Source organism: Cololabis saira, unplaced genomic scaffold, assembly GCF_033807715.1.
Source record: "Cololabis saira isolate AMF1-May2022 unplaced genomic scaffold, fColSai1.1 scf393, whole genome shotgun sequence".
NCBI classification, from domain to species: Eukaryota; Metazoa; Chordata; class Actinopteri; order Beloniformes; family Belonidae; genus Cololabis; species Cololabis saira.
In genome coordinates, this window is record NW_026906557.1 from 4,698 (window position 1) to 11,000 (window position 6,303).

At 52.1% G+C, this 6,303-nt stretch overlaps 13 non-coding genes across 13 annotated transcripts; all 13 read right to left on the reverse strand.

Annotated features, from left to right (window-relative positions):
• Nucleotides 1-339: 339 nt before the first annotated feature.
• On the reverse strand, nucleotides 340-455 carry LOC133440126 (U5 spliceosomal RNA). Its single transcript, XR_009782276.1, has one exon. It is a non-coding gene; the product is annotated as a U5 spliceosomal RNA (small nuclear RNA).
• Nucleotides 456-796: 341 nt separating this feature from the next.
• On the reverse strand, nucleotides 797-987 carry LOC133440124 (U2 spliceosomal RNA). The gene has a single exon (XR_009782274.1). It is a non-coding gene; the product is annotated as a U2 spliceosomal RNA (small nuclear RNA).
• Nucleotides 988-1,281: 294 nt separating this feature from the next.
• Nucleotides 1,282-1,397, reverse strand: LOC133440127 (U5 spliceosomal RNA). The gene has a single exon (XR_009782277.1). It is a non-coding gene; the product is annotated as a U5 spliceosomal RNA (small nuclear RNA).
• Nucleotides 1,398-1,738: 341 nt separating this feature from the next.
• On the reverse strand, nucleotides 1,739-1,929 carry LOC133440133 (U2 spliceosomal RNA). The gene has a single exon (XR_009782283.1). It is a non-coding gene; the product is annotated as a U2 spliceosomal RNA (small nuclear RNA).
• Nucleotides 1,930-2,231: 302 nt separating this feature from the next.
• Nucleotides 2,232-2,347, reverse strand: LOC133440128 (U5 spliceosomal RNA). The gene has a single exon (XR_009782278.1). It is a non-coding gene; the product is annotated as a U5 spliceosomal RNA (small nuclear RNA).
• Nucleotides 2,348-2,688: 341 nt separating this feature from the next.
• On the reverse strand, nucleotides 2,689-2,879 carry LOC133440135 (U2 spliceosomal RNA). Its single transcript, XR_009782284.1, has one exon. It is a non-coding gene; the product is annotated as a U2 spliceosomal RNA (small nuclear RNA).
• Nucleotides 2,880-3,181: 302 nt separating this feature from the next.
• LOC133440129 (U5 spliceosomal RNA) lies at nucleotides 3,182-3,297 on the reverse strand. Its single transcript, XR_009782279.1, has one exon. It is a non-coding gene; the product is annotated as a U5 spliceosomal RNA (small nuclear RNA).
• A 341-nt stretch (nucleotides 3,298-3,638) lies between these two features.
• Nucleotides 3,639-3,829, reverse strand: LOC133440136 (U2 spliceosomal RNA). The gene has a single exon (XR_009782285.1). It is a non-coding gene; the product is annotated as a U2 spliceosomal RNA (small nuclear RNA).
• A 294-nt stretch (nucleotides 3,830-4,123) lies between these two features.
• LOC133440130 (U5 spliceosomal RNA) lies at nucleotides 4,124-4,239 on the reverse strand. Its single transcript, XR_009782280.1, has one exon. It is a non-coding gene; the product is annotated as a U5 spliceosomal RNA (small nuclear RNA).
• Nucleotides 4,240-4,580: 341 nt separating this feature from the next.
• On the reverse strand, nucleotides 4,581-4,771 carry LOC133440137 (U2 spliceosomal RNA). Its single transcript, XR_009782286.1, has one exon. It is a non-coding gene; the product is annotated as a U2 spliceosomal RNA (small nuclear RNA).
• A 294-nt stretch (nucleotides 4,772-5,065) lies between these two features.
• LOC133440131 (U5 spliceosomal RNA) lies at nucleotides 5,066-5,181 on the reverse strand. The gene has a single exon (XR_009782281.1). It is a non-coding gene; the product is annotated as a U5 spliceosomal RNA (small nuclear RNA).
• Nucleotides 5,182-5,522: 341 nt separating this feature from the next.
• Nucleotides 5,523-5,713, reverse strand: LOC133440125 (U2 spliceosomal RNA). Its single transcript, XR_009782275.1, has one exon. It is a non-coding gene; the product is annotated as a U2 spliceosomal RNA (small nuclear RNA).
• A 294-nt stretch (nucleotides 5,714-6,007) lies between these two features.
• LOC133440132 (U5 spliceosomal RNA) lies at nucleotides 6,008-6,123 on the reverse strand. Its single transcript, XR_009782282.1, has one exon. It is a non-coding gene; the product is annotated as a U5 spliceosomal RNA (small nuclear RNA).
• Nucleotides 6,124-6,303: the final 180 nt, after the last annotated feature.

Here is a 6,303-nt window from a genome sequence, read left to right on the forward strand (position 1 = left end):
GGCGATCGCAGTCTTAGCCAAAAGGCCGAGAAGCGATAACTCCAAAGTGTTGCTCGACCGCAGCACCTTCCTGGCACGGCGTGCACTTGTGTGGGTTGCCTTTGTCCCAAACGCCTAGATGGCCGGCTCCCTTTGCACCTCCGCCCTCTGACACGCACCTGTAGCAGGCTCACCTGAGGAAATGGTTGAAGTGGAAATGAAATAACAAAAAGGAAAGGAAAGAACTGAAGAACAAGACACAGACAGCAACATCGCAACATCAGCTTGCCCTGAGATTTCAGTGGGCAAACTCAGACTGACCTCTTGGTCACAGCTTTTTCTTTTGTACAGTCTCAAAAAAGCTCGGCCGTTAGACCGAGCCCCCAAAAATATGGTCAACTCATTGACGTTACTCTCCACGGAAGTCTTTAGTAAAAGGCGAAAGACTTGTGCGTTATGAAGAGAAACACGAGCAAGTACGGAAAAGAGCACGGGAGCGGCAGCCTAGGCACGTGAGCCGCGTCACTGTACTCCTGGTGAGCTCTACGGATCCCCGGGGCCACGCCTCTTCGGCCTGACATCGTCCTATTATCGAAGGCCTGGCCGGCCTCAGGCGCAGGACAGAGATTTGCTCCTCCCCCTTCACGACGGCCAGTCGGTGGCACCACCAGGGCCGTATTACACGTTTGTGACGTCGCCTCTTCTTTTTCTTCAAGCTGAAGCTGCAAGGAACAACACCGCCTGAGGCAAGGCTCGGCGCTCCTCAGCTGCTGAGCCACTGCGTTATTGTATTATTTTTTTACAAGAGAAAGAAAGCGAAGCGTGCACCATTCCCGGCGGCACTGCAGTACCGGGGCGATGCTTGGAGTGAACGGAGCTAGCTCCTTTTTCAACTCCCGCTGCCAAAAATCGGCTTAATATGTTGTCCTCATATAGAGGACATATCAGATATTAAACTGATAAGAACAGATACTACACTTGATCTTAGCCAAAAGGCCGAGAAGCGATAACTCCAAAGTGTTGCTTGACCGCAGCACCTTCCTGGCACGGCGTGCACTTGTGTCGGTTCCCTTTGTCCCAAACGCCTAGATGGCCGGCTCCCTTTGCAGCTCCGCCCTCTGACACGCACCTGTAGCAGGCTCACCTGAGGAAATGGTTGAAGTGGAAATGAAATAACAAAAGGGAAAGGAAAGAACTGAAGAACAAGACACAGACAGCAACATCAGCTTGCCCTGAGATTTCAGTGGGCAAACTCAGACTGACCTCTCGGTCACAGCTTTTTCTTTTGCACAGTCTCAAAAAAGCTCGGCCGTTAGACCGAGCCCCCAAAAATATGGTCAACTCATTGACGTTACTCTCCACGGAAGTCTTTAGTAAAAGGCGAAAGACTTGTGCGTTATGAAGAGAAACACGAGCAAGTACGGAAAAGTGCACGGGAGCGGCAGCCTAGGCACGTGAGCCGCGTCACTGTACTCCTGGTGAGCTCTACGGATCCCCGGGGCCACGCCTCTTCGGCCTGACATCGTCCTATTATCGAAGGCCTGGCCGGCCTCAGGCGCAGGACAGAGATTTGCTCCTCCCCCTTCACGACGGCCAGTCGGTGGCACCACCAGGGCCGTATTACACGTTTGTGACGTCGCCTCTTCTTTTTCTTCAAGCTGAAGCTGCAAGGAACAACACCGCCTGAGGCAAGGCTCGGCGCTCCTCAGCTGCTGAGCCACTGCGTTATTGTATTATTTTTTTACAAGAGAAAGAAAGCGAAGCGTGCACCATTCCCGGCGGCACTGCAGTACCGGGGCGATGCTTGGAGTGAACGGAGCTAGCTCCTTTTTCAACTCCCGCTGCCAAAAATCGGCTTAATATGTTGTCCTCATATAGAGGACATATCAGATATTAAACTGATAAGAACAGATACTACACTTGATCTTAGCCAAAAGGCCGAGAAGCGATAACTCCAAAGTGTTGCTCGACCGCAGCACCTTCCTGGCACGGCGTGCACTTGTGTGGGTTGCCTTTGTCCCAAACGCCTAGATGGCCGGCTCCCTTTGCACCTCCGCCCTCTGACACGCACCTGTAGCAGGCTCACCTGAGGAAATGGTTGAAGTGGAAATGAAATAACAAAAAGGAAAGGAAAGAACTGAAGAACAAGACACAGACAGCAACATCGCAACATCAGCTTGCCCTGAGATTTCAGTGGGCAAACTCAGACTGACCTCTTGGTCACAGCTTTTTCTTTTGTACAGTCTCAAAAAAGCTCGGCCGTTAGACCGAGCCCCCAAAAATATGGTCAACTCATTGACGTTACTCTCCACGGAAGTCTTTAGTAAAAGGCGAAAGACTTGTGCGTTATGAAGAGAAACACGAGCAAGTACGGAAAAGTGCACGGGAGCGGCAGCCTAGGCACGTGAGCCGCGTCACTGTACTCCTGGTGAGCTCTACGGATCCCCGGGGCCACGCCTCTTCGGCCTGACATCGTCCTATTATCGAAGGCCTGGCCGGCCTCAGGCGCAGGACAGAGATTTGCTCCTCCCCCTTCACGACGGTCAGTCGGTGGCACCACCAGGGCCGTATTGCACGTTTGCGACGTCGCCTCTTCTTTTTCTTCAAGCTGAAGCTGCAAGGAACAACACCGCCTGAGGCAAGGCTCGGTGCTCCTCAGCTGCTGAGCCACTGCGTTACTTTATTATTTTTTTACAAGAGAAAGAAAGCGAAGCGTGCACCATTCCCGGCGGCACTGCAGTACCGGGGCGATGCTTGGAGTGAACGGAGCTAGCTCCTTTTTCAACTCCCGCTGCCAAAAATCGGCTTAATATGTTGTCCTCATATAGAGGACATATCAGATATTAAACTGATAAGAACAGATACTACACTTGATCTTAGCCAAAAGGCCGAGAAGCGATAACTCCAAAGTGTTGCTTGACCGCAGCACCTTCCTGGCACGGCGTGCACTTGTGTCGGTTCCCTTTGTCCCAAACGCCTAGATGGCCGGCTCCCTTTGCAGCTCCGCCCTCTGACACGCACCTGTAGCAGGCTCACCTGAGGAAATGGTTGAAGTGGAAATGAAATAACAAAAGGGAAAGGAAAGAACTGAAGAACAAGACACAGACAGCAACATCGCAACATCAGCTTGCCCTGAGATTTCAGTGGGCAAACTCAAACTGACCTCTTGGTCACAGCTTTTTCTTTTGTACAGTCTCAAAAAAGCTCGGCCGTTAGACCGAGCCCCCAAAAATATGGTCAACTCATTGACGTTACTCTCCACGGAAGTCTTTAGTAAAAGGCGAAAGACTTGTGCGTTATGAAGAGAAACACGAGCAAGTACGGAAAAGTGCACGGGAGCGGCAGCCTAGGCACGTGAGCCGCGTCACTGTACTCCTGGTGAGCTCTACGGATCCCCGGGGCCACGCCTCTTCGGCCTGACATCGTCCTATTATCGAAGGCCTGGCCGGCCTCAGGCGCAGGACAGAGATTTGCTCCTCCCCCTTCACGACGGTCAGTCGGTGGCACCACCAGGGCCGTATTGCACGTTTGCGACGTCGCCTCTTCTTTTTCTTCAAGCTGAAGCTGCAAGGAACAACACCGCCTGAGGCAAGGCTCGGTGCTCCTCAGCTGCTGAGCCACTGCGTTACTTTATTATTTTTTTACAAGAGAAAGAAAGCGAAGCGTGCACCATTCCCGGCGGCACTGCAGTACCGGGGCGATGCTTGGAGTGAACGGAGCTAGCTCCTTTTTCAACTCCCGCTGCCAAAAATCGGCTTAATATGTTGTCCTCATATAGAGGACATATCAGATATTAAACTGATAAGAACAGATACTACACTTGATCTTAGCCAAAAGGCCGAGAAGCGATAACTCCAAAGTGTTGCTTGACCGCAGCACCTTCCTGGCACGGCGTGCACTTGTGTCGGTTCCCTTTGTCCCAAACGCCTAGATGGCCGGCTCCCTTTGCAGCTCCGCCCTCTGACACGCACCTGTAGCAGGCTCACCTGACGAAATGGTTGAAGTGGAAATGAAATAACAAAAGGGAAAGGAAAGAACTGAAGAACAAGACACAGACAGCAACATCAGCTTGCCCTGAGATTTCAGTGGGCAAACTCAGACTGACCTCTCGGTCACAGCTTTTTCTTTTGCACAGTCTCAAAAAAGCTCGGCCGTTAGACCGAGCCCCCAAAAATATGGTCAACTCATTGACGTTACTCTCCACGGAAGTCTTTAGTAAAAGGCGAAAGACTTGTGCGTTATGAAGAGAAACACGAGCAAGTACGGAAAAGTGCACGGGAGCGGCAGCCTAGGCACGTGAGCCGCGTCACTGTACTCCTGGTGAGCTCTACGGATCCCCGGGGCCACGCCTCTTCGGCCTGACATCGTCATATTATCGAAGGCCTGGCCGGCCTCAGGCGCAGGACAGAGATTTGCTCCTCCCCCTTCACGACGGTCAGTCGGTGGCACCACCAGGGCCGTATTGCACGTTTGTGACGTCGCCTCTTCTTTTTCTTCAAGCTGAAGCTGCAAGGAACAACACCGCCTGAGGCAAGGCTCGGTGCTCCTCAGTTGCTGAGCCACTGCGTTACTTTATTATTTTTTTACAAGAGAAAGAAAGCGAAGCGTGCACCATTCCCGGCGGCACTGCAGTACCGGGGCGATGCTTGGAGTGAACGGAGCTAGCTCCTTTTTCAACTCCCGCTGCCAAAAATCGGCTTAATATGTTGTCCTCATATAGAGGACATATCAGATATTAAACTGATAAGAACAGATACTACACTTGATCTTAGCCAAAAGGCCGAGAAGCGATAACTCCAAAGTGTTGCTTGACCGCAGCACCTTCCTGGCACGGCGTGCACTTGTGTCGGTTCCCTTTGTCCCAAACGCCTAGATGGCCGGCTCCCTTTGCAGCTCCGCCCTCTGACACGCACCTGTAGCAGGCTCACCTGAGGAAATGGTTGAAGTGGAAATGAAATAACAAAAGGGAAAGGAAAGAACTGAAGAACAAGACACAGACAGCAACATCAGCTTGCCCTGAGATTTCAGTGGGCAAACTCAGACTGACCTCTCGGTCACAGCTTTTTCTTTTGCACAGTCTCAAAAAAGCTCGGCCGTTAGACCGAGCCCCCAAAAATATGGTCAACTCATTGACGTTACTCTCCACGGAAGTCTTTAGTAAAAGGCGAAAGACTTGTGCGTTATGAAGAGAAACACGAGCAAGTACGGAAAAGTGCACGGGAGCGGCAGCCTAGGCACGTGAGCCGCGTCACTGTACTCCTGGTGAGCTCTACGGATCCCCGGGGCCACGCCTCTTCGGCCTGACATCGTCCTATTATCGAAGGCCTGGCCGGCCTCAGGCGCAGGACAGAGATTTGCTCCTCCCCCTTCACGACGGTCAGTCGGTGGCACCACCAGGGCCGTATTGCACGTTTGCGACGTCGCCTCTTCTTTTTCTTCAAGCTGAAGCTGCAAGGAACAACACCGCCTGAGGCAAGGCTCGGTGCTCCTCAGCTGCTGAGCCACTGCGTTACTTTATTATTTTTTTACAAGAGAAAGAAAGCGAAGCGTGCACCATTCCCGGCGGCACTGCAGTACCGGGGCGATGCTTGGAGTGAACGGAGCTAGCTCCTTTTTCAACTCCCGCTGCCAAAAATCGGCTTAATATGTTGTCCTCATATAGAGGACATATCAGATATTAAACTGATAAGAACAGATACTACACTTGATCTTAGCCAAAAGGCCGAGAAGCGATAACTCCAAAGTGTTGCTTGACCGCAGCACCTTCCTGGCACGGCGTGCACTTGTGTCGGTTCCCTTTGTCCCAAACGCCTAGATGGCCGGCTCCCTTTGCAGCTCCGCCCTCTGACACGCACCTGTAGCAGGCTCACCTGAGGAAATGGTTGAAGTGGAAATGAAATAACAAAAGGGAAAGGAAAGAACTGAAGAACAAGACACAGACAGCAACATCAGCTTGCCCTGAGATTTCAGTGGGCAAACTCAGACTGACCTCTCGGTCACAGCTTTTTCTTTTGCACAGTCTCAAAAAAGCTCGGCCGTTAGACCGAGCCCCCAAAAATATGGTCAACTCATTGACGTTACTCTCCACGGAAGTCTTTAGTAAAAGGCGAAAGACTTGTGCGTTATGAAGAGAAACACGAGCAAGTACGGAAAAGTGCACGGGAGCGGCAGCCTAGGCACGTGAGCCGCGTCACTGTACTCCTGGTGAGCTCTACGGATCCCCGGGGCCACGCCTCTTCGGCCTGACATCGTCCTATTATCGAAGGCCTGGCCGGCCTCAGGCGCAGGACAGAGATTTGCTCCTCCCCCTTCACGACGGTCAGT